The sequence below is a fragment of the Narcine bancroftii genome, chromosome 3, assembly GCF_036971445.1.
Source record: "Narcine bancroftii isolate sNarBan1 chromosome 3, sNarBan1.hap1, whole genome shotgun sequence".
In the NCBI taxonomy this organism is placed as follows: Eukaryota; Metazoa; Chordata; class Chondrichthyes; order Torpediniformes; family Narcinidae; genus Narcine; species Narcine bancroftii.
In genome coordinates, this window is record NC_091471.1 from 281859496 (window position 1) to 281867279 (window position 7784).

The window sequence follows — 7784 nt, forward strand, 5'->3', positions numbered from 1 at the left end:
CAATGTTCCCTGTCCTGATATCTACACACTCTCTGTTCCCTGTCACTGTTATCTCCACACTCACTGTTCCCTGTCACTGATATCTCCATACTCACTGTTCCCTGTCACTGATATCTCAACACTCTCTGTTCCCTGTCACTGATATCTCCACACTCACTGTTCCCTGTCACTGATATCTCCACATTCACTGTTCCCTGTCACTGATATCCCCACACTCAATGTTCCGTCACTGATATCCCCACACTCACTGTTCCCTGTCACTGATATTTCCACACTCACAGATCCCTGTCACTGATATCCCCACACTCACTGTTCCCTGTCACTGATATCTCCACACTCACTGTTCCCTGTCACTGATATTTCCACACTCACTGTTCCCTGTCACTGATATCTCCACACTCACTGTTCCCTGTCACTGATATCTCCACACTCTCTCTTCCCTGTCACTGATATCTCCACACTGAATGTTCCCTGTCACTGATTATCTCCACACTCACTGTTCCTTGTCACTGATATCCCCACACTCACTGTTCCCTGTCACTGATATCTCCACACTCACTGTTCCCTGTCACTGATATCTCCACACTCACTGTTCCCTGTCACTGATATCTCCACACTCTCTCTTCCCTGTCACTGATATCTCCACACACAATGTTCCCTGTCACTGATATCTCCACACTCTCTGTTCCCTGTCACTGATATCTCCACACTCACTGTTCCCTGTCACTGATATCTCCACACTCACTGTTCCCTGTCACTGATAGCTCCACACTCTCTGTTCCCTGTCACTGATATCTCCACACGCTCTGTTGCCTGTCACTGATATCTCCACACTCTCTGTTCCCTGTCACTGATATCTCCACACACAATGTTCCCTGTCCTGATATCTCCACACTCTCTGTTCCCTGTCACTGATATCTCCACACTCACTGTTCCCTGTCACTGATATTTCCACACTCACTGTTCCCTGTCACTGATATCTCCACACTCTCTGTTCCCTGTCACTGATATCTCCACACTCTCTGTTCCCTGTCACTGATATCTCCACACTCTCTGTTCCCTGTCACTGATATCTCCACACTCTCTGTTCCCTGTCACTGATATCTCCACACTCTCTGTTCCCTGTCACTGATATCTCCACACTCTCTGTTCCCTGTCACTGATATCTCCACACTCTCTGTTCCCTGTCACTGATATCTCCACACTCAATGTTCCCTGTCCTGATATCTCCACACTCACTGTTCCCTGTCACTGATATCTCAACACTCAATGTTCCCTGTCCTGATATCTCCACACTCTCTGTTCCCTGTCACTGATATCTCCACACTCAATGTTCCCTGTCCTGATATCTCCACACTCAATGTTCCCTGTCCTGATATCTCCACACTCTCTGTTCCCTGTCACTGATATCTCCACACTCAATGTTCCCTGTCCTGATATCTCCACACTCAATGTTCCCTGTCCTGATATCTCCACACTCTCTGTTCCCTGTCACTGATTATCTCCACACTCTCTGTTCCCTGTCACTGATATCCCCACACTCTCTGTTCCCTGTCACTGATATCTCCACACTCTCTGTTCCCTGTCACTGATATCTCCACACTCTCTGTTCCCTGTCACTGATATCTCCACACTCACTGTTCCCTGTCACTGATATCTCCATACTCACTGTTCCCTGTCACTGATATCTCAACACTCTCTGTTCCCTGTCACTGATATCTCCACACTCACTGTTCCCTGTCACTGATATCTCCACACTCTCTGTTCCCTGTCACTGATTATCTCCACACTCTCTGTTCCTTGTCACTGATATCTCCACACTCACTGTTCTCCGTCACTGATATCTCCACACTCACTGTTCCCTGTCACTGATATCCCCACACTCACTGTTCTCTGTCACTGATATCTCCACACTCACTGTTCCCTGTCACTGATATCTCCACACTCACTGTTCTCTGTCACTGATATCTCCACACTCTCTGTTCCCTGTCACTGATATCTCAACAGTCTCTGTTCCCTGTCACTGATATCTCCACACTCACTGTTGCCTGTCACTGATATCTCCACACTCACTGTTCCCTGTCACTGATATCTCCACACTCTCTGTTCCCTGTCACTGATATCTCCACACTCAATGTTCCCTGTCACTGATATCTCCACACTCTCTGTTCCCTGTCACTGATATCCCCACACTCTCTGTTCCCTGTCACTGATATCTCCACACTCTCTGTTCCCTGTCACTGATATCTCCACACTCACTGTTCTCTGTCACTGATATCTCCACACACAATGTTCCCTGTCCTGATATCTCCACACTCACTGTTACCTGTCACTGATATCTCCACACTCAATGTTCCCTGTCACTGATATCTCCACACTCTCTGTTTCCTGTCACTGTTATCTCCACACTCAATGTTCCCTGTCCTGATATCTCCACACTCTCTGTTCCCTGTCACTGATATCTCCACACTCTCTGTTCCCTGTCACTGATATCTCCACACTCTCTGTTCCCTGTCATTGATATCTCCACACTCTCTGTTCCCTGTCACTGATATCTCCACACTCTCTGTTCCCTGTCACTGATATCTCCACACTCTCTGTTCCCTGTCACTGATATCTCCACACTCTCTGTTCCCTGTCACTGATATCTCCACACTCTCTGTTCCCTGTCACTGATTATCTCCACACTCTCTGTTCCCTGTCACTGATATCTCCACACTCTCTGTTCCCTGTCACTGATATCTCCACACTCTCTGTTCCCTGTCACTGATATCTCCACACTCTCTGTTTCCTGTCACTGATATCTCCACACTCTCTGTTCCCTGTCACTGATATCTCCACACTCTCTGTTCCCTGTCACTGATATCTCCACACTCACTGTTCCCTGTCACTGATATCTCCACACTCACTGTTACCTGTCACTGATATCTCCACACTCTCTGTTCCCTGTCACTGATATCTCCACACTCTCTGTTCCCTGTCACTGATATCTCCACACTCTCTGTTCCCTGTCACTGATATCTCCACACTCTCTGTTCCCTGTCACTGATATCTCCACACTCTCTGTTCCCTTTCACTGATATCTGCACACTCTCTGTTCCCTGTCACTGATATCTCCACACTCTCTGTTCCCTGTCACTGATATCTCCACACTCTCTGTTTCCTGTCACTGATATCTCCACACTCTCTGTTCCCTGTCACTGATTATCTCCACACTCTCTGTTCCCTGTCACTGATATTCCCACACTCACTGTTCCCTGTCACTGATATCTCCACACTCTCTTTTCCCTGTCACTGATATCTCCACACTCTCTGTTCCCTGTCACTGATATCTCCACACTCTCTGTTCCCTGTCACTGATATCTCCACACTCTCTGTTCCCTGTCACTGATATCTCCACACTCTCTGTTCCCTGTCACAGATATCTCCACACTCTCTGTTCCCTGTCACTGATATCTCCACACTCTCTGTTCCCTGTCACTGATTATCTCCACACTCTCTGTTCCCTTTCACTGATATCTCCACACTCTCTGTTCCCTGTCACTGATATCTCCACACTCTCTGTTCCCTGTCACTGATATCTCCACACTCTCTGTTCCCTGTCACTGATATCTCCACACTCTCTGTTCCCTGTCACTGATATCTCCACACTCAATGTTCCCTGTCACTGATATCTCCACACTCTCTGTTCCCTGTCACTGATATCTCCACACTCTCTGTTCCCTGTCACTGATTATCTCCACACTCTCTGTTCCCTGTCACTGATATCTCCACACTCTCTGTTCCCTGTCACAGATATCTCCACACTCTCTGTTCCCTGTCACAGATATCTCCACACTCTCTGTTCCCTGTCACTGATATCTCCACACTCTCTGTTCCCTGTCACTGATATCTCCACACTCTCTGTTCCCTGTCACTGATATCTCCACACTCTCTGTTCCCTGTCACTGATATCTCCACACTCTCTGTTCCCTGTCACTGATATCTCCACACTCTCTGTTCCCTGTCGCTGTTATCTCCACACTCTCTGTTCCCTGTCACTGATATCTCCACACTCTCTGTTCCCTGTCACAGATATCTCCACACTCTCTGTTCCCTGTCACAGATATCTCCACACTCTCTGTTCCCTGTCACTGATATTTCCACACTCTCTGTTCCCTGTCACTGATATCTCCACACTCTCTGTTCCCTGTCACTGATATCTCCACACTCTCTGTTCCCTGTCACTGATATCTCCACACTCTCTGTTCCCTGTCACTGATATCTCCACACTCTCTGTTCCCTGTCACTGATTATCTCCACACTCACTGTTCCCTGTCACTGATATCACCGCACTCTCTGTTCCCTGTCACTGATATCTCCACACTCACTGTTCCCTGTCACTGATATCTCCACACTCTCCGTTTCCTGTCACTGATATCTCCACACTCACTGTTCCCTGTCACTGATATCACCACACTCTCTGTTCCCTGTCACTGATATCTCCACACTCTCTGTTCCCTGTCACAGATATCTCCACACTCTCTGTTTCCTGTCACTGATATCTCCACACTCTCTGTTTCCTGTCACTGATATCTCCACACTCTCTGTTTCCTGTCACTGATATCTCCACACTCTCTGTTCCCTGTCACTGATATCTCCACACTCTCTGTTCCCTGTCACTGATTATCTCCACACTCACTGTTCCCTGTCACTGATATCACCACACTCTCTGTTCCCTGTCACTGATATCTCCACACTCTCTGTTCCCTGTTACAGATATCTCCACACTCTCTGTTCCCTGTCACTGATTATCTCCACACTCTCTGTTCCCTGTCACTGATATCTCCACACTCTCTGTTCCCTGTCACTGATTATCTCCACACTCTCTGTTCCCTGTCACTGATATCTCCACACTCTCTGTTCCCTGTCACAGATATCTCCACACTCTCTGTTTCCTGTCACTGATATCTCCACACTCTCTGTTCCCTGTCACAGATATCTCCACACTCTCTGTTCCCTGTCACTGATTATCTCCACACTCTCTGTTCCCTGTCACTGATATCTCCACACTCTCTGTTCCCTGTCACTGATTATCTCCACACTCTCTGTTCCCTGTCACTGATTATCTCCACACTCTCTGTTCCCTGTCACTGATATCTCCACACTCTCTGTTCCCTGTCACTGATTATCCCCACACTCTCTGTTCCCTGTCACTGATATCTCCACACTCTCTGTTCCCCGTCACTGATTATCTCCACACTCTCTGTTCCCTGTCACTGATTATCTCCACACTCTCTGTTCCCTGTCACTGATTATCTCCACACTCTCTGTTCCCTGTCACTGATATCTCCACACTCTCTGTTCCCTGTCACTGATTATCTCCACACTCTCTGTTCCCTGTCACTGATATCTCCACACTCTCTGTTCCCTGTCACAGATATCTCCACACTCTCTGTTCCCTGTCACTGATATCTCCACACTCACTGTTCCCTGTCACTGATATCTCCACACTCTCTGTTCCCTGTCACTGATTATCTCCACACTCTCTGTTCCCTGTCACAGATATCTCCACACTCTCTGTTCCCTGTCACTGATATCTCCACACTCTCTGTTCCCTGTCACTGATATCTCCACACTCTCTGTTCCCTGTCACAGATATCTCCACACTCTCTGTTTCCTGTCACTGATATCTCCACACTCTCTGTTCCCTGTCACTGATATTCCCACACTCACTGTTCCCTGTCACTGATATCTCCACACTCTCTGTTCCCTGTCACTGATTATCTCCACACTCTCTGTTCCCTGTCACTGATATCTCCACACTCTCTGTTCCCTGTCACTGATATCTCCACACTCTTTGTTCCCTGTCACAGATATCTCCACACTCACTGTTCCCTGTCACTGATATCTCCACACTCTCTGTTCCCTGTCACTGATATCTCCACACTCTGTTCCCTGTCACTGATATCTCCACACTCTCTGTTCCCTGTCACAGATATCTCCACACTCTCTGTTCCCTGTCACTGATTATCTCCACACTCTCTGTTCCCTGTCACTGATATCTCCACACTCTCTGTTTCCGGTCACTGATATCTCCACACTCTCTGTTCCCTGTCACTGATATCTCCACACTCTCTGTTCCCTGTCACTGATATCTCCACACTCACTGTTCCCTGTCACTGATATCTCCACACTCACTGTTCCCTGTCACTGATATCTCCACACTCTCTGTTCCCTGTCACTGATATCTCCACACTCTCTGTTCCCTGTCACTGATATCTCCACACTCTCTGTTCCCTGTCACTGATATCTCCACACTCTCTGTTCCCTGTCACTGATATCTCCACACTCTCTGTTCCCTTTCACTGATATCTCCACACTCTCTGTTCCCTGTCACTGATATCTCCACACTCTCTGTTCCCTGTCACTGATATCTCCACACTCTCTGTTCCCTGTCACTGATATCTCCACACTCAATGTTCCCTGTCCTGATATCTCCACACTCACTGTTCCCTGTCACTGATATCTCCACACTCAATGTTCCCTGTCCTGATATCTCCACACTCTCTGTTCCCTGTCACTGATATCTCCACACTCAATGTTCCCTGTCCTGATATCTCCACACTCAATGTTCCCTGTCCTGATATCTACACACTCTCTGTTCCCTGTCACTGTTATCTCCACACTCACTGTTCCCTGTCACTGATATCTCCATACTCACTGTTCCCTGTCACTGATATCTCAACACTCTCTGTTCCCTGTCACTGATATCTCCACACTCACTGTTCCCTGTCACTGATATCTCCACATTCACTGTTCCCTGTCACTGATATCCCCACACTCAATGTTCCGTCACTGATATCCCCACACTCACTGTTCCCTGTCACTGATATTTCCACACTCACAGATCCCTGTCACTGATATCCCCACACTCACTGTTCCCTGTCACTGATATCTCCACACTCACTGTTCCCTGTCACTGATATTTCCACACTCACTGTTCCCTGTCACTGATATCTCCACACTCACTGTTCCCTGTCACTGATATCTCCACACTCTCTCTTCCCTGTCACTGATATCTCCACACTGAATGTTCCCTGTCACTGATTATCTCCACACTCACTGTTCCTTGTCACTGATATCCCCACACTCACTGTTCCCTGTCACTGATATCTCCACACTCACTGTTCCCTGTCACTGATATCTCCACACTCACTGTTCCCTGTCACTGATATCTCCACACTCTCTCTTCCCTGTCACTGATATCTCCACACACAATGTTCCCTGTCACTGATATCTCCACACTCTCTGTTCCCTGTCACTGATATCTCCACACTCACTGTTCCCTGTCACTGATATCTCCACACTCACTGTTCCCTGTCACTGATAGCTCCACACTCTCTGTTCCCTGTCACTGATATCTCCACACGCTCTGTTGCCTGTCACTGATATCTCCACACTCTCTGTTCCCTGTCACTGATATCTCCACACACAATGTTCCCTGTCCTGATATCTCCACACTCTCTGTTCCCTGTCACTGATATCTCCACACTCACTGTTCCCTGTCACTGATATTTCCACACTCACTGTTCCCTGTCACTGATATCTCCACACTCTCTGTTCCCTGTCACTGATATCTCCACACTCTCTGTTCCCTGTCACTGATATCTCCACACTCTCTGTTCCCTGTCACTGATATCTCCACACTCTCTGTTCCCTGTCACTGATATCTCCACACTCTCTGTTCCCTGTCACTGATATCTCCACACTCTCTGTTCCCTGTCACTGATATCTCCACACTC